This window comes from Rattus norvegicus, chromosome 16 (assembly GCF_021556685.1).
Source record: "Rattus norvegicus strain SHRSP/BbbUtx chromosome 16, alternate assembly SHRSP_T2T, whole genome shotgun sequence".
In the NCBI taxonomy this organism is placed as follows: domain Eukaryota; kingdom Metazoa; phylum Chordata; class Mammalia; order Rodentia; family Muridae; genus Rattus; species Rattus norvegicus.
The window spans coordinates 33,926,487-33,942,799 of NC_141549.1; the positions used below are offsets into that span (position 1 = coordinate 33,926,487).

A 16,313-nucleotide genomic window follows, 5' to 3' on the forward strand; every position below is an offset into this window, starting at 1 on the left:
TAAAGAACAAAGATAATTTGTTAGCTTGGCTCAACTCACAGAACTAATAACAAGTCAATTACTCATTTTCAGCTTAAAATAGTTCATAATAATAGTTATATGCATTACAAGTAACAACAATTCAATGGGGTTAAAACCCCAAAATGTAGAGCTGGAGAGATGGCTCAGCAGTGAGGAGCACATTCTGCTCTTCCAGAGGACCTGACTCAGTTTTCCACATCAAGCTTCAGAGTTAGTTGTAAGTCCAGTTTGAGGCTTCTCATATCCCTCTTCTTGTGTCTACAGGTGCACGCGCGCGCACGCACACACACACACACACCCACACACACACACATTTTTAAAAAATAGATGTAAAAATCGAAGGTCTGCGGCTTAAAAAAAATCTAGATAATAGCAAATCTATTACACACAGATGATGGGGAGGGAGAAAGGCAGGGTCGGTCCATACCTCTTTCACCAGGAACTGCAAAGAATATAAAAAGTAAAGCTTTAACATGTCTGTGGCTCGGGGTTGTTTGAAGGATAACAACGAGTGTTTCAGCACTGACAGTGCCTACAAAAAAAAGCAATTTAATTTAGCAACATTAAGTGAATGAAATGTCTTTAAAAAACAACATAGGCTAAGTTACATATCACATGTTCAAACACACAAACATTATATATCTATATATGTGTATATATCTATAAATATGTGTGTGTATCTGTGTATATATTTGAATAATAAGATCTATACCTCTAGAGAACAGAGAAACATTGTGAGATCTCCTTTTCACTACTGTACTCCTTCAAGTGTTGTCTTCCCCGACTACAATACACAAGAAAAAAAGGATGTCCTTAAAGGCTCCTTTTTGTCCCCCTGTCCCCAACAGTATAGGATATGAATAATACCATGAAGCACAGCAGCAGTACACAAAATCCAACCAGATTTAGTACAATTTCCTTCATTCTACAGCACATTCTCAAACCCGGCATCTATTTCCTTGAACACACAAAGGACCACCGTGGCGGTTTGAATGAGAATAGGCTCATGTACTTGGATGCTCACTCCCCAGGGCATGGAACTGCTTTGGAAGGAAGCTTTGAGTTTGTAAAAGCCCAGGACAATCACAGTTAGCTCTCTGTCTCTACCCTGTGATACTGTCTCAAGATGTGAGTTCTCCGCCATTCTCTGGTGCCATGCCTGCCTTCCTGCTGCCCTGCCCCTGCCATGATGGTCATAGACTCTGAAGTCCCCAGTAAACTACTGTTCCTTCTATGAGTTGCCTTCATCATGGTCCTATCACGTTGACAGAAAAGTGACTAAGACAAAACTGTCTCCAAACAGTATGAGCAGAAAAGACACTCCCATTTCAGAGCTTGCAGTGAGCAAGTTACGAGGGGTGAGTGGTGGGAGGAAGCTAGATATAATATTTTGTATCAGTAATATTCAAGTGCTTCGTTTCAAGTGTCAAGCGGTGTGTGTGTGTGTGTGTGTGTGTGTGTGTGTGTGTGTGTGCGTGTGTGTGGTATTCAACTTCTCTCTTAACTACCTGTGAAGTCAGAATAAAGGCCAAGGTTCTTAGCCTCACTCAAATGCAAACCTGTCTGCCCTAGATTGGAGTTTCTAGAATACGGGAAGAAGCTCAGCTGTCCTTTGGTAAAACACACGCACACAACCACACACACACACACACACACAACCACACACACACACACACACACACAACCACACACACACACACAACCACACACACACACACAACCACACACACACACACAACCACACACACACACACAACCACACACACACACAACCACACACACACACACAACCACACACACACACAACCACACACACACACAACCACACACACACAACCACACACACACACACACACAACCACACACACAACCACACACACACAACCACACACACACACACAACCACACACACACACAACCACACACACACACACAACCACACACACACACACAACCACACACACACACACACACACACACACACAGAGAACAAGAAAGAACTATTTTATTGGACATTTTGTACATACATGTGTGTGGGACGGAGGGAGTACTGGAGGCAAAAGAAAGGTGTGAGCTCACCACCTGCTTGACAATGGGTTATGGAGGAAACCAAAGTTACCTCTATTACCGCACCCTTCTCCATGTTTGCTGGAATCAGAGGAGCAACAAAGAACCAAGGGAGTGCTGGGGAGAGGAACTGTGTTCACTGTGTCCATGGGCCTTATCATTAACGTCTTACTAGCATGAGGCATACATATTTTCACTGCTACGACAAAATACCTGAGCAGAGCAACTTAAGTGAGGAGTAATTTATTTTTGGCACATGGTTTTAAAAGTAGATGCCTGGTTTGGTCTCAGTGGGAGAGGATACGCTTAATCCTGTTCTGGCTGGATGTTCCAGGGTAGGGTGGTACCCAAAGGGGGCTTACCCTTCTCTGAGAAGGAGGGAGCGGGTAATGGGAGGAGAGATTGGAGGCTGTGATTGGGATGTAAAGTGAAAAAATAAACTAATGAAGAAAAAAAGTAGTTTCAATGCATAGCTTGCTTCACTCCATTACGCTGGGTCTGCAGTGATGAGGCTGCTCCCCTCACAGCAAGACTGCATTAAAAGTTTCCTCTTATTCTATCAAGAACCTCCGCATACTGGATGATGCCACCTGAATTTCAGAACATTACTGTTCTGCATGCTAATTTTCTCTGGGGAGGCTCCTTGGATGCTCTCAGAAGTAAAATATAATCAGAATCTATGAGAGTGCTCCTAAAGAACAGAGTCGATCCAGACATGGTGGCACATGCTTATAATCGAAGCATACTCAGGAGGCGGAAGCAAGAGAATCAGGAGTTCAAATCTGAAGTGAGTTCAAAGCCAGCTTAGACTACATGAGACCCTTCCACAAACAATGACAATAAAATAAATAGAATTGACAATATAAAGATCTAAATTAGTAATCCAAAAGTCAAATGTTATGTTCTCTCATAATAAAAAAGTAATTGAGGAAAAAGGGAAATAGGACTTCATATCTATGTATATATATATACATATGTATATATATATAATATATAATGACTTACTGAAAAAGAACCTGAATAAAATGAGGCCATTGACAAACATATAATCTAAGTGCTTTGTAGTCCAAAAACTACTTGAACATAGTTAGGAAAAGGTTACATATATTCTCCACATTGGCCCCATTGTACGTACAATTCAGTAGTGAAGAACATATGTAACCGACTCACTGTAAAAACAACTGCAGAGGGATTGGGGATTTAGCTCAGTGGTAGAGCACTTGCCTAGCAAGCGCAAGGCCCTGGGTTCGGTCCCCAGCTCCGAAAAAAAAAGAAAAAAAAAAAAACCAACTGCAGAGCCAGACAGAGCCATATCATCCAAAGCAGCTAAGTAGTCATGTATAAATTACTTTTCAGGAAGTAGAGCTTGGGGAAAGAAATAAGCCAAAACAGAAGACTCGCATTACTATGTAGGCAGGAAGAAAACAGACAAATTAGCCGTGTGAGGAAGGAGACTAGTCTGATGGCCACAGCTAGGAGATGGACCACATGTCCTCTAGGACACACCCAACCCTAAGGGCTAAGACGTAGCCAAAGCAGCACAAGAGATGCTTTCTCTTAGTGAGTCTCTAGATTTAAACACGTATGCGTGTGGCAGTCAAAGACAGTGTTTACGATGGGAAGGAGACCAAGCAGTGGTAGGAAATTGAGATATACAACAGACAAATGGAGAGAGTATGTAGTCAAAGCACATGACACACACAGTCATGAAATACCATGATAAAAGGATACATAGTTTAGAAAGCACAGTCTGAAGAGATTATGTCCATGCTTAAAAGTGGGTGCAAAATTCATGTCAGACTTTTCAAAATTGCCAAGGCACAGAAAATGCACCCTCCCCAATAATTGTCTGAAAAATAATACGGGGTCAGAGAGATTGCTCAGTGGGTAAAGGGCTTGTGTACAAGCCTAGAGATGAGCGTTCAATCTCTTGAATCCAGGTGAAAGCCATGAGCCTCTGAACTCCATGAGGGCTCTCGGACATCTGTGTGACAGTTACATGTATACACACAATCATACATATACTATAAAAATAAGTAAAATAAAATATTTTATAATAAGTAAATGAATGAAAGAAAATATTCTGTAATATTAAACTATTATTAAATTAACAATATGTCTTATTAGAAGATGTTCTTAAGAACTGAAAAACAGGCCAATATGGTGGCTCAGTGGGTAAAGGCACTTGTGTCCAAGATGTACAACCAGTTACATATCCAGGACTGGGGGTCCCAGAAGGAAAGAGGAAAACAGGTTCCTTCCTGCAAATTGTCCTCTGCTTGTTCTCTGGCCTGCCACGTCTGTGCCTTGACATGCACACACACACACACACACACACACACACACGAGGGGGGAGGGAGAAGGGGAAGGAGGGAAGGAGGGAGGGAGGGAGGGAAAGAAGACATTTTAATAAACACAAAAATGAAGAAACTTTCCAAAACAACGCTTTGCAAAACCAGCAGACCCATTGGGAATATCCAGGAATTCTTAGTCCCATAAGCAGTCTCTGATTAAACTGGTTATAATAATTAATACACAGAATTAGGAAGTACAGGTCCTGCTGTGGCCTGAATGTGGTCCCTAGATCATGATGAAATCTACTCTCTGTGCTGGCTACATATTGAGGGCTGGGACTTAGGAAGTAAATGAAAATCAGAGGAAGTCTTAAGATTAGAGGGCTCCCATGTTGAAATCCTCGTGATTTTTCTAGAGTAACAGAACAGGGGCTGGGGAGAGGGGAGCAAACAGGCCTGCATGCTTCCTGTTTAGTATGTAATATGTTGTGACTTGGGACACTTCAAACAAAATGAATTTCAGTAGATGCCACCCTTCAGCATCAAACCCCCAGAATCACGAACTAAAACAGACCTCTCTTCATAATTCACTCCACCTGTGGTATTGTTTCAGCCAACAGAAAATGAGCACACGTCCTTTAGCAGTGCCTTGTTACTAAAGTGGAAATCAAATCATCTAATTGTGAGTTTCCAATTCACAGTCTCAGACTCTCTGCTACCTGACCCTAAAGCATCAAGACAATGTTGTGATTATATTTTGATGTCCACTGCCTTATAAAATGTGCGATCATGACTTTGAAAAATGTCTGTAAATCAAGAACAACAAAATAATAATCAGGGAACCATTTGGTAGAACCAGGCATGGGACCTTTTGTTTTGTTTTCTTTTCTTTTTCAGTTTTCTATATTTCCTAAACATTCCAAATGAATTGGAATTTTGTCTTATAAAAAATCTGTTACTTTACACTTATCAAAAAAAGAATCTTTCTTGCTTCTGAACAGCAGAAACAGATCATAGCTGGAGTCCTTCGGTACAACGTAATGGTGTCTATCATACATGAAGAGACTGACCACGTGAGCGAACCTTTGTGCCCACCCGGTCATAAACTTTGTCTGATCATGGAAACAAACAGAATTTGTCACTCTGCTCCCCAGTTTCCCCCACTCCCCTCTAGAGAATGCTGAAGGCATGGAAAGCCAAATAAAAGCACTGCCGAGCTGATTTCAGCCAGGCTAGCAGTGAAGACAGAGGCCCAAGCAGGGGACACAGAACCTTTGCCTTGCCATCCTCTAGGTCATCTGCCTTGGTAGCCAGCAGCATGAGTCTTAGGATGAGTGTGATACTGAGAGGAAACTGTCCCCTCAGCTCAGGAACTTTGGATTTTATGAGTTTTCCTATTTTGGGCAGTGGAATATCAAAGAAGTAGACGTCACCCAGCAGGTCTTGCCCTCGTCTTCCGGCCCGACCAGACATCTGGAAATATAGCAGAATCACGTTGTGAGAATCACCTGAGTATTTTTCCTACGAGCGTGTAAAGAGATTAAGCCTTTTACATTCCTTTGCACCAAGTATGCTGCTTATGGAGGTGAACTATGAATAACCCATTTTAAACCTGAGAAACTCATCAGATCTGAAGCAGAGCTATTTTACATACTATATCTGTCATCCCGTGCATCATGAATCATACCATATATTTGTATAATGCTGTACAGAACTGTACCTATTTATAAGATTATATATCTAATACAATGGATATATCATACACTGTATAATAGATATAACTGCTACTTCCTGGCAATTACTTGATACAATATTCTATGATATATAATATGTGCTCTAACATTATATAACAGTATATGAGAATGTATTGTTAACAATAATGTTACACACACACACACACACACACACACACACACATATGTTATATACAATTTGAATGTTAGGGGATATCTCTAAATTTCAGGCTTCCAATAGAAATATTGACAGAACATTTCTGAGAAGGTAAACTGTATGCAGACAAACTTTGCTGTCTGCAGAACAGAAGAGAACAGGAGAAGCCAAAGCAAGCAAAATGCTTTACTATTGAAGAACAAGACTTTGTAGTGAAAGAAAATGCATGGGGAGCTGAGGAAGCCCTGGGGGAAATAAACAAAGTCCTATGTGAATATATACCATTGATGTAGGAACAGATATGTCAAAGATACTCAATGCCTCAGCCCCGTGGGAATGGCAAAGCTCCCTTTATTCCATAAGAGGGATTGAAAATCCTTCTTTGGGTTTCTGTTTGGATGTTGATAGTGTGTCAGAAATGGTCTACTCTAGCTTTCTCCTTCCAGACAGTTATGCCTGTAGACTGCTTTCCTAAAGAGACTGTTCCTAAGGAGATCAGTTAAAGCTGCCTGCTCATTCAGCTATATGCAATAACCATATTTCCCTGTTCAACTATATATAATAAACACATTGTGCTTCCAAGTCATACAGCTTCGCCATCAAAAAAGGCAAGTCTACCTGAGCCCAGCTCTTCTGTGTGTCTGTGTATCTGTCCTTTCTTATTATCTTGCTGCCCTAGTTAGGTCAGTCCCTGGAGCTAGTCAAAGTGTGGCAATAATGGGTTGTGTGCAAATTGTAGAGCAACCAGGGAGTGTGGAAGATGGTTTGGAAACAGTGTGTGTATCAAAAGTCAAGAAAAGTATTAAAGAGAGATCTAGACTAGAAAACCCATGCTCAGTTGTCCTGAAAGTAAATGTTTCCCAATCATCTTCAACATGGAACCTCATATAAAAATCACTTTATTTAGTTTGGGATGTTGTTATGTGGTAGAGATGGTCACCCTCATTCTGCGGATAGGAGAGGAGATTGGATATCATAGCCAAGATCACACACATACTTGCAACACTCACATAATCTCACAGCCCTGAGATTCCTCAATACCAGACAAGTAGCCTACAGTGCTCTCCAGAAACTGGAGCATGTTAGGAAACTAGTGACAAAGTAACTTTTTTACTATTTCATGGCTATATAGTATTAATATATTGAGTAAGTTAATATATTATAATACCTGTCTATAATTTAAAGCATCCAAATAGACCGAGTTTTGAGCAAAAACCACAGATTTACAGGGCATGTTGATTCCCAAAGCGAGTGTTCCAGTAGCTGTCACCACCTAAAAAGGAACAAAACAGTGGTTCCTCATGCTAGCATTTTGGTAGAATGCAGGTATTTCCATGTGATTGCTAAAAACTGCATTGAGATACCAATTAAATTACAATGGGCAAACTAGGGAACAAGACACACAGTGTTTCTTCCTATTCTGTAAACACAAACAGCACATTCTCTAATGGAGTCCATTATAATACTAGTTGCTTTGCAAGAAATATATTTAATATATATTGTCACATCTAAAATAATTATCTTCTCCCATCCCCAACTATCTCTCTGCATTTGTACCTCAGTGTCCCTCAATATTGTGTTTTTTTAACCTTTCCAATATAGAAGGGCAAGCATCATTTACAGTTATCTCCAGGGTCACATAGAACATCCAGCACAGGATAAGTATCACAGTAAAGATTGTAAGTAGAATATGAGAAGAGAGATTTCTCTGTGAGAGGGCAATAAATCTTTTATAAGTCTACTTCCTGGCAAGTATTTGATCTACCAAAGTTCATTGAGAAATTATATAAATAAAGTCCGTTCTCTTTTCCTGCTGTGTAATAAGAAACAGATGAGAATGTGAAGTTCATTCATACCATGCAACGTCTTGTTCGTGTCTTCCTGATGTAGTTAACATTTGCTGACTTGTGATGTCTCTTTATGCTGAACACTGTTTGTGCTATGGTTTCTTATGATACTCAAAGGTATAAAGTAATGTTTTCTAATTGTTTTGTAACAGAGGCTTACACGTGTCAAAACAAAACACGCTACTTATTAAATGTATTTTTTCAAATCCCTTTACCAAGCACACACATTGAAAGAGTAGAAGCTTAGTATGTAGAAAAGGAACAGCCTTAGGTACCTTCCTAAACTGTGCTCGCTGATGAAGCTACATTTCCCTAGTATCTTTCCTAAATCTGTTTAGTTATTCATCTCTTTATTAGTGACTAAGAAGTTACTGATCAATATTATTTTAGGCAGGCCTCTTTCTCTCTTTCTCTCCCTTCCATTCTCCCCTTCATTTACTCTATGCCACACAAAACTTAAAATGGATAATTTGTAGAAGTCAGGATCAATGTTTAAGTATGTTTAGTCAAGATTCAGATTATGTTAATAATGATCTAAATGCTTTCTGTATACTTGTCTGGATCATTGTTATGAGCCTCCCTAGGATGTATTGAAAGGATGTGGATTGAAACTTATTTATGTCCACCTTCCTCTTGTCCCTTATCAGTAACAGGAGAAACATCAGTAGCTATTGCCATACCTACAAGCCCTGCTGGGATAAGCTGAAGCCCCAAGGAGGCAGATATTTGTGCTCTTATTTTGGCTACCAGGTTAGAAAAGGATCTGCCCCAAACCTGTATATAAATCTCCCCCAATTACAGCAAGACTCCATCAACCAACCTTCCACACGATAACTAAAAAGTAAGACACAGCGCTGAGACCAGCATGGAGATACTTTCCCAATTAAGTGATACAGGGCATATGCAAAAACATCACAGTCAGGAAACCAAATCAACAGTCCAAGAGACATAGCTACATGAGAAAAATATAAAGGGGTAACTGTATTTCCTTGTTTCATTAATATTCTGCTTTGTATAATCACATTCTCAACTTTTACAATGAAAAATCGACCCACCCTGATGAATCCTTTCCTAAAGAGAATTTCGACCAACTGTTTTTCTTTGGCAGTCATGGATCTGTGATGATAGCCAATGCCCCTTCTTGCCAACTTCTTCAGCTTGTCACCTTTTTTCCACATTTCACCCGCCCAAACACAATCTGCAATGTCTAAAAGAAATCAAAGATTTACAGTATTGCTTCTCGGATTCTAAAACAACCCAACATTTAATGAAAACAGTAGACATATTATATAATAACTTGCCCAAACAATGTAACCATTGGGCCTTTCTTCTATACAACAACACTTTGCAGTAACAACAGTCACCATAAGAAAAATCTTCCAGGTCTTGGCATGGACCAACCCAGTCTCACCTTGGTTCTGGGACTGAAAATTTGCCAAAGTAATAGACCAAAACTCCAAGGGAAGTATAAGACGGGTCCACTCCCACCTGAATAAGATCAAGTGACTATGGAATTTTTCTAAAGGTTCCCCCAAAAGGTAAAGCAAAACCTTTATAGAATAAGGTCACAGAATGCCTTCCTTCCACTGATGACTTTTTAAATAACCATGTCTCAAGCACCAATCCCTGACACTATTAATGATACTCTGTTCTGCTTGCAGGCAACAGCTTGCATGGCGGACTTCTGAGAGGCTCCACCCAGCAGCTGACTCAGACAGATGCAGACACCCACAGCCTAACAGTGGTTGGAGCTTGGGGACTTATGGAAGAATGGGATGAAGGATGGCAAACCTCAGAGGGGATAGGAACTCCACAGAAAGACCAACAGAGTCAACTAGACAGGACTCTTGGGGCTCTCAGAGTCTGAACCACCAACCAAAGAATATATACGGGCTAGACCTAGGCCTCCATGCATGTATGTAGCAGATATGCAGGTTAGTCTTCATGTGTGTCCTGCACACATGGGTTGGGGGGTAATCCCAAAAGCTGTTGCCTGTATAGAAGATATGTTTTTCTAGCCAGGCTGCCTTGCTTGGCCTCAGTGGAAGAGGATGAGTCTAAGCTCCCAGATATTTAATGTGCCAGGATGGGGGAATACCCATGGGACCCCCATCTGCTCAGAGGAGAGGGGAGGGGGAAAGGATTTTGGGAAGAGTTAATGGGGAGGAGGTAATAAGCAGGATGTAAAGTGAATAATTTTTTTAAAAAAAATACCCATATCCTAAGGAGGAAACCCAGTTGTGTCCAGTGTTATAATATATATAAAGATCAATACCCAGAGAGAAGGGAGAAGCTTAAGTCTCTAAAAGTAAAAAGCTATACCTAGTTATTTTGATTATATAGTTTCTATAAGACAGAATATCAAGGATCGATTGAAACAATGGTGTATACACTTGGTCATGAAAATAAATTATGAAGCTAACAAATTCATGATACAATGAACACATGTAAATGTGTGTGTGTGTGTGTATGTTTGTACGCGTGTGCACGCGTGTGCCATTGCTTTTATTGAAAGTGGTTGTACTGTCAAGTATGTCATTTATAAACAATAGCTCAAAGGGCAAAAAGTTTAAAGATAACGGGGCAAACCAATTTTAGATATTTTAGCAATACTTTGAAAATTTTTAGCTGAAATATAGAAAGACTCTAGTTTTAAGAAATGCTGTGAGGATCTAAATATATTGTTTTACAGGGATCTAAGTTTTCAATGGGGTATAAGACACTAAAGTATAGAATTCTGACTACAATATACAGACTTTTATACATGACATAATGCAAAAACAGACATGGTTTAGAACCCAAGACACAAATCAACCAACAAGTTCTATGCCTATCCTTTCTGAGTGTAGATTATAAGGTCTTTGAGAGCAGTATGAAGCACAGTGTACTTCCTGATACATCTCCAGGTCACAAGGACTTCCTGTCAAGATTGCATGCAATGTAGCCAACACTGCCTGCCTAGGAGAGGCTTTTCTGATGATCAACACACTCTCCAGGAGCAGTGGTCCCTCCTAGGTACTGACCTCTTCATCTATTGCCTTCTGATCAGCATACGTGCAGTCCTTGGGAATCTCTAGATTCTTCTCCAGACTCTTCAGGAGGTAATTGTGTTCAGCTTCATACATAATGCTTTGATCCAATCTTCTGGAAGATTTCTGACCCTTTTCATCTCTATAAAAATACAGTTTTAGGAAATCAATATTTGTATCCAACCACTACAGGAAGCCCATACTAAGTCCTGCTTATCAACCAGAATCACAGTTTTGAGCATTTGTATTACCATGACCACAATGTGCTTGCTTCAGCCTCTGGAGACCATCCCTCCATAATGGATCACTCAAGATAAATCATTATGAATGTGATTTTTTTTCCTCCACTCATTGCCTTTCCCCAGATGAGCCTTGTTCCTCTTGCTAACGCGGCAATAGTTTTCTCTCCTTTAGCCTGTCTGACTCTCAATTTGGAGGTAATGTGTTCTTCCCAGTCTGCTTTGCCAGTTCAGGCCATTCTCCTTCCTCCTTGAGGTGGACACTGGAGCTGCTCTAAAAGTTCCCCAAAGGTGCTTAGCTGTGCTATTCTTTAGAGAATTAGCCTCAGTTGATGGAAGCTCTTCTGAAAGATTGCCTGCTGTGAAGCATAACCATCAGCTGGGAAGGGATGGGAACCCTCTGGAGCTCTCAAAGGAAAGAAGTTCAGTCTTTCTTCTAATAGAAGCTACATCTTAATTGTGCTTTCCTGTCTTCCTCCTGTTCTTCCTCATGAGTTCCTTATGAACACATTCCTTCATAAAGGCATGTACAGCCCTTCTCAGCATGTGCTACGAGGGAATCTAGCCTAGGACAGACCTCCATAAACCTGGCTGACACCCTTAAATAATCCTATTCCCCAGGATCCCTGAATGTACCAGGTGTTTACATTCGCTAGGGTCACATACACTTCCTTCACAGTTTTTGTCTCTTAAATATGTAAATAATACATATCTGAATATAAGAAGATGAGGTTTCTTGCATTCTTACCATAGTGTAGTATATATCATACACCCAGAGTGTACCACCTCCAGCTAGCATTTAACAAGGAGGAAACGGCATGACTATTTAAAGGCCCAGCCATACGGTTTCAAAACATCTGCTAAAGTGTTTACAAGGAAATATAGGTTACTGTCTAGCTCTAATTTTAAACTATTAAATAAAATAACTGTGTTAATAAAAACTGCTAAAGAAAATAGCCAAAATGTCATTCCAAGCTCAACAAACATGACCCTCCCTCCCCATAAGAGTGAGCTCTTGGTGTGCATGTTTCTTTAGGGGTTCCCCCTATTATAGAAAAGGATGCAGATAGAGAAGAATCAGAGTGTTAGTTTCCAATGTACGGGGCCTGAATCGGGCTACACATCCTCCTTACAATGAGAGTGTTGAAGACAGCAAACACCTTTCATTTGACACAGAGCTATCCTAAAAAGGATCATTTACCAAGAAGTCTTATACTCCCTGCATATATTCCCCTTGGAGTTCACTGCCTACAAAAAAAATTACACTGCTCAGAAAACAGCAAAACACAAAGAGGCATTATGCATAAAAGGATCTGCAGCAAATTTTAGCTTGCTCTGGAATTTGGAATATTTTGAGTAAGAGACTCTCTAAAAGTTTGTTTCAACTTCAAAGTGAATCTGAGGTCCTTACTTAAAAATATCTCTAGACCTCCCTAGGTAGTGGCTTTCATAGCACTTGAAGGTGCTATACAGCTGTTAAGGAAACAAAGCAATGGAGAGATTTGCCCAGCTGTCAAGCCTACAAACTGCAACAGTAGCATAGCAATATATCCCCAAGGGGCAGTTACCTTTATGGGATAATTAACAACAACTCATTAGACTTAAGGACATACTCAATATTGGGGAGATTCATAGCTGGTTCTGTAAACCCAGAAAATGACCTGTGGCTGGTGAAATAACAGGTCATGGGGAGAAATGACTACTGCTGAATTTCTAAACCAGTATAACTAACCACTAACTGCCTTTGAAATTCTTACTCTTACATACACAGATACATATAGCTCTCAACTTCACCAAAGAAGCTTCTTTTTGCAATAGACAGAGCCTATCACAGAGATCATCAGCTCGCCAAAATGCAGAGAACCAACCACGTGGTGCATATCCCCATTTGATACATCTACAATACAACTCCTAAGACTCAAGGAAAACTGAGGAAATGGGGCATACAATCTGTAAAAGCCAGAAGACCAAGACATCTGCTACCAGACAGTGCCTTCTATATACAACAGGGAATCTACATTCAGGAAATCTTAGCAATATGGTCACCCAGATGCACAAATGACAATGCCAGCTGATAACAAGCATAGATGAGGAAAGTCTCATAAGGATCCAACCCTAGATAAAGACCTATAGGCAATTAATTTTCTGAACAATAGAGGGATACTCGGTAGTAGCCTTCTGATAGGTTACCCAATCCCAAGTAGTCATAACTAAACATGTATTCATATAACCATATTAAATAGAATTGATAGGATATATTCATATTCTTGTAATGTGTGTGTGTGTGTGTGTGTGTGTGTGTGTGTGTTTAGCTAATTAAAAAGGAAGAGATCATGATTTGAGAGAGAAGGAACAAGAAAGGAGCCAGAGACGGGTTGGGGATTTAGCTCAGTGGTAGAGCGCTTGCCTAGCAAACACAAGGCCCTGGGTTCGGTCCCCACCTCCAAAAAAAAAAAAAAGAAAAGAAAAGAAAGAAAGGAGCCAGAGGAGAAAGAGTGTGTGGATGAATGATACAAACTCACACATAAATTTTCCATCCACCACCACCACCACCACCATTATTATCTTTTAAAAATAGTTTTAAAGTAAAAATCCTTGGAACAATTCTCTGACAGACTATGGAGATGTAAAGAAGGAAATAAATGTATGCCTCTAGTTGAAAAGAAGCTCAGAATTTAGAGAAACTGACAAAGACTTAGCAATACTGATGCAAAGTGCTTGGGAACCAAATTTCACCTTTAGGATTTTGAAATACTAGCCATTAAATAACAGCATACCTTGAGATGGCACTCAAGTCTAAACAAGAAATTTTATTTAGATTTTATCTGTACTACCACCTACATATGGACTGAAGGCAATTTTTATACATATTTGAAATAAATTTATACACAAAACAAAGTTTTATCAAGTAAAAAATTCGATATAGAGTGTCACATGAGCACCTAGAACTAGATATTTTAAATGATTTTGGATTTTAGATTTCTCAGGTAAAGGATGCTCAGTGTGGAAATTTTTTTAAAATACAGATTGATTTCCTAACTAACCAAACTAGAACATGCAAGAAAGTATAAATCTAAGCTGAGGAATCAGTATAAGATTCAGAGACTAGATAATGAATTTATGAGTATCCACTTTGGGAGCAATGAGGGGGATGGTACTGAAGAAGCAGCTAGTGGGGCTCAGGAAAAGAAAGAGACGGAAGAATGAGTGAAATGAAAAGAGCCATAAACATCCTAAAAGAAAGTTATGGAGAATGAGTGGGAAAAATAAAAACAAAAAGGAAACTTGTTACTAGAAGTTAGCCTCCATCCACAAATAACCCTATTAAAAAATGGGGTTCAGAGCTAATCAAAGAATTCACAGCTGAGGAATGCCGAATGGCTGAGAAACACCTAAAGAAATGTTCAACATCTTTAGTCATAAGGGAAATGCAAATCAAAACAACCCTGAGATTTCACCTCACACCAGTGAGAATGGCTAAGATCAAAAACTCAGGTGACAGCAGATGCTGGTGAGGATGTGGAGAAAGAGGAACACTCCTCCATTGTTGGTGGGATTGCAGACTGGTACAACCATTCTGGAAATCAGTCTGGAGGTTCCTCAGAAAATTGGACATTGAACTACCTGAGGACCCAGCTATACCTCTCTTGGGTATATACCAAAAAGATGCTCCAACATATAACAAAGACACATGCTCCACTATGTTCATAGCAGCCTTATTTATAATAGCCAGAAGCTGGAAAGAACACAGATGCACTTCAACAGAGGAATGGATACAGAAAATGTGGTACATCTACACAATGGAATACTACTCAGCTATCAAATAATGACTTTGTGAAATTCATAGGCAAATGAATGGAACTGGAAAATATCATCCTGAGTGAGGTAACCCAATCACAGAAAAACACACATGGTATGCACTCATTGATAAGTGGGTATTAGCCCAAATGCTCGAATTACCCTAAATGCACAGAACACATGAAATTCAAGAAGGATGACCAAAATGCAAATGCTTCACTCCTTCTTTAAAAGGGGAACAAGAATACCCTTGGGAGGGAATAGAGAGGCAAAGTTTAGAACAGAGGCTGAAGGAACACCCATTCAGAGCCTGCCCCCACATGTAGCCCATACATATACAGCCACCACACTAGATAAGATAAATGAAGCACAGAAGTGCAGGCTGACAGGAACCGGATGTAGATCTCTCCTGAGAGACATAGCCAGAATATGGCAAATACATAGGCAAATGCCAGCAGCAAACCACTGAACTGAGAACGGGACCCCCATTGAAGGATTCAGAGAAAGGACTGAAAGAGCTTGAGGGGCTTGAGACCCCATATGAACAACAATGCCAACCAACCAGAGTTTCCAGGGACTAAGCCACTACGCAAAGAGTATACATGGACTGACCCTGGCTCCAATCATATAGGTAGTAATGTGTAGCCTAGTAAGAGCACCAGTGGAAGGGGAAGCCCTTGGTCCTGCAAAGACTGAACCCCCAGTGAACGTGATTGTTGGGGGGAGAGCGGTAATGGGGGGAGGATGGGGGAGGGGAACACCCATGTAGAAGGGGAAGGGGAGGGGTTAGGTGGATGTTGGCCTGGAAACCGGGAAAGGGAATAACAATTGAAATGTAAATAAGAAATACCCAATTTAATAAAGATGGAGGGGAAAAAAAGAAGTTAGCCTCCATCCACTGAGCAATAGAAAAAGAATGCCTAGCACATGCAGTAATCTAAACAGTCTCAAAGTTTATAAGCATGTATCAGTTAGGTTGGAGAGGAGTGAACCTGGAGACTCTTCAGTTAATAAAGACCTGGGAAAAATATGGCAAGTTTTCAACCCTCACAATCACCGAAGGTGGAGAGGAACATAAAGAGATCATCATCATCATCATCATCATCATCATCATCATCATCATCATCA

The 16,313-nt window shown here is 40.2% G+C and overlaps 1 protein-coding gene and 1 pseudogene across 1 annotated transcript in view; one reads left to right on the plus strand and one right to left on the minus strand.

Annotated features, from left to right (window-relative positions):
- The window catches only part of Erich1 (glutamate-rich 1), a gene marked incomplete at its 5' end in the record, with an annotated part of 52,793,804 nt that overhangs the window by 3,055,927 nt on the left and 49,721,564 nt on the right, over nucleotides 1-16,313 (plus strand).
- Ddx60l1 (DEXD/H-box helicase 60 like 1) overlaps nucleotides 1-16,313 on the minus strand; it is a 112,328-nt pseudogene that overhangs the window by 18,604 nt on the left and 77,411 nt on the right. Inside the window, exons 29-33 of the transcript XR_015640290.1 lie at nucleotides 11,143-11,290; nucleotides 9,175-9,326; nucleotides 7,441-7,545; nucleotides 5,655-5,855; nucleotides 449-553 (exon numbers count right to left, since the gene is read on the minus strand). The product of XR_015640290.1 is annotated as a DEXD/H-box helicase 60 like 1 (transcript). The remainder of the gene's footprint in view (nucleotides 1-448; nucleotides 554-5,654; nucleotides 5,856-7,440; nucleotides 7,546-9,174; nucleotides 9,327-11,142; nucleotides 11,291-16,313) is intronic.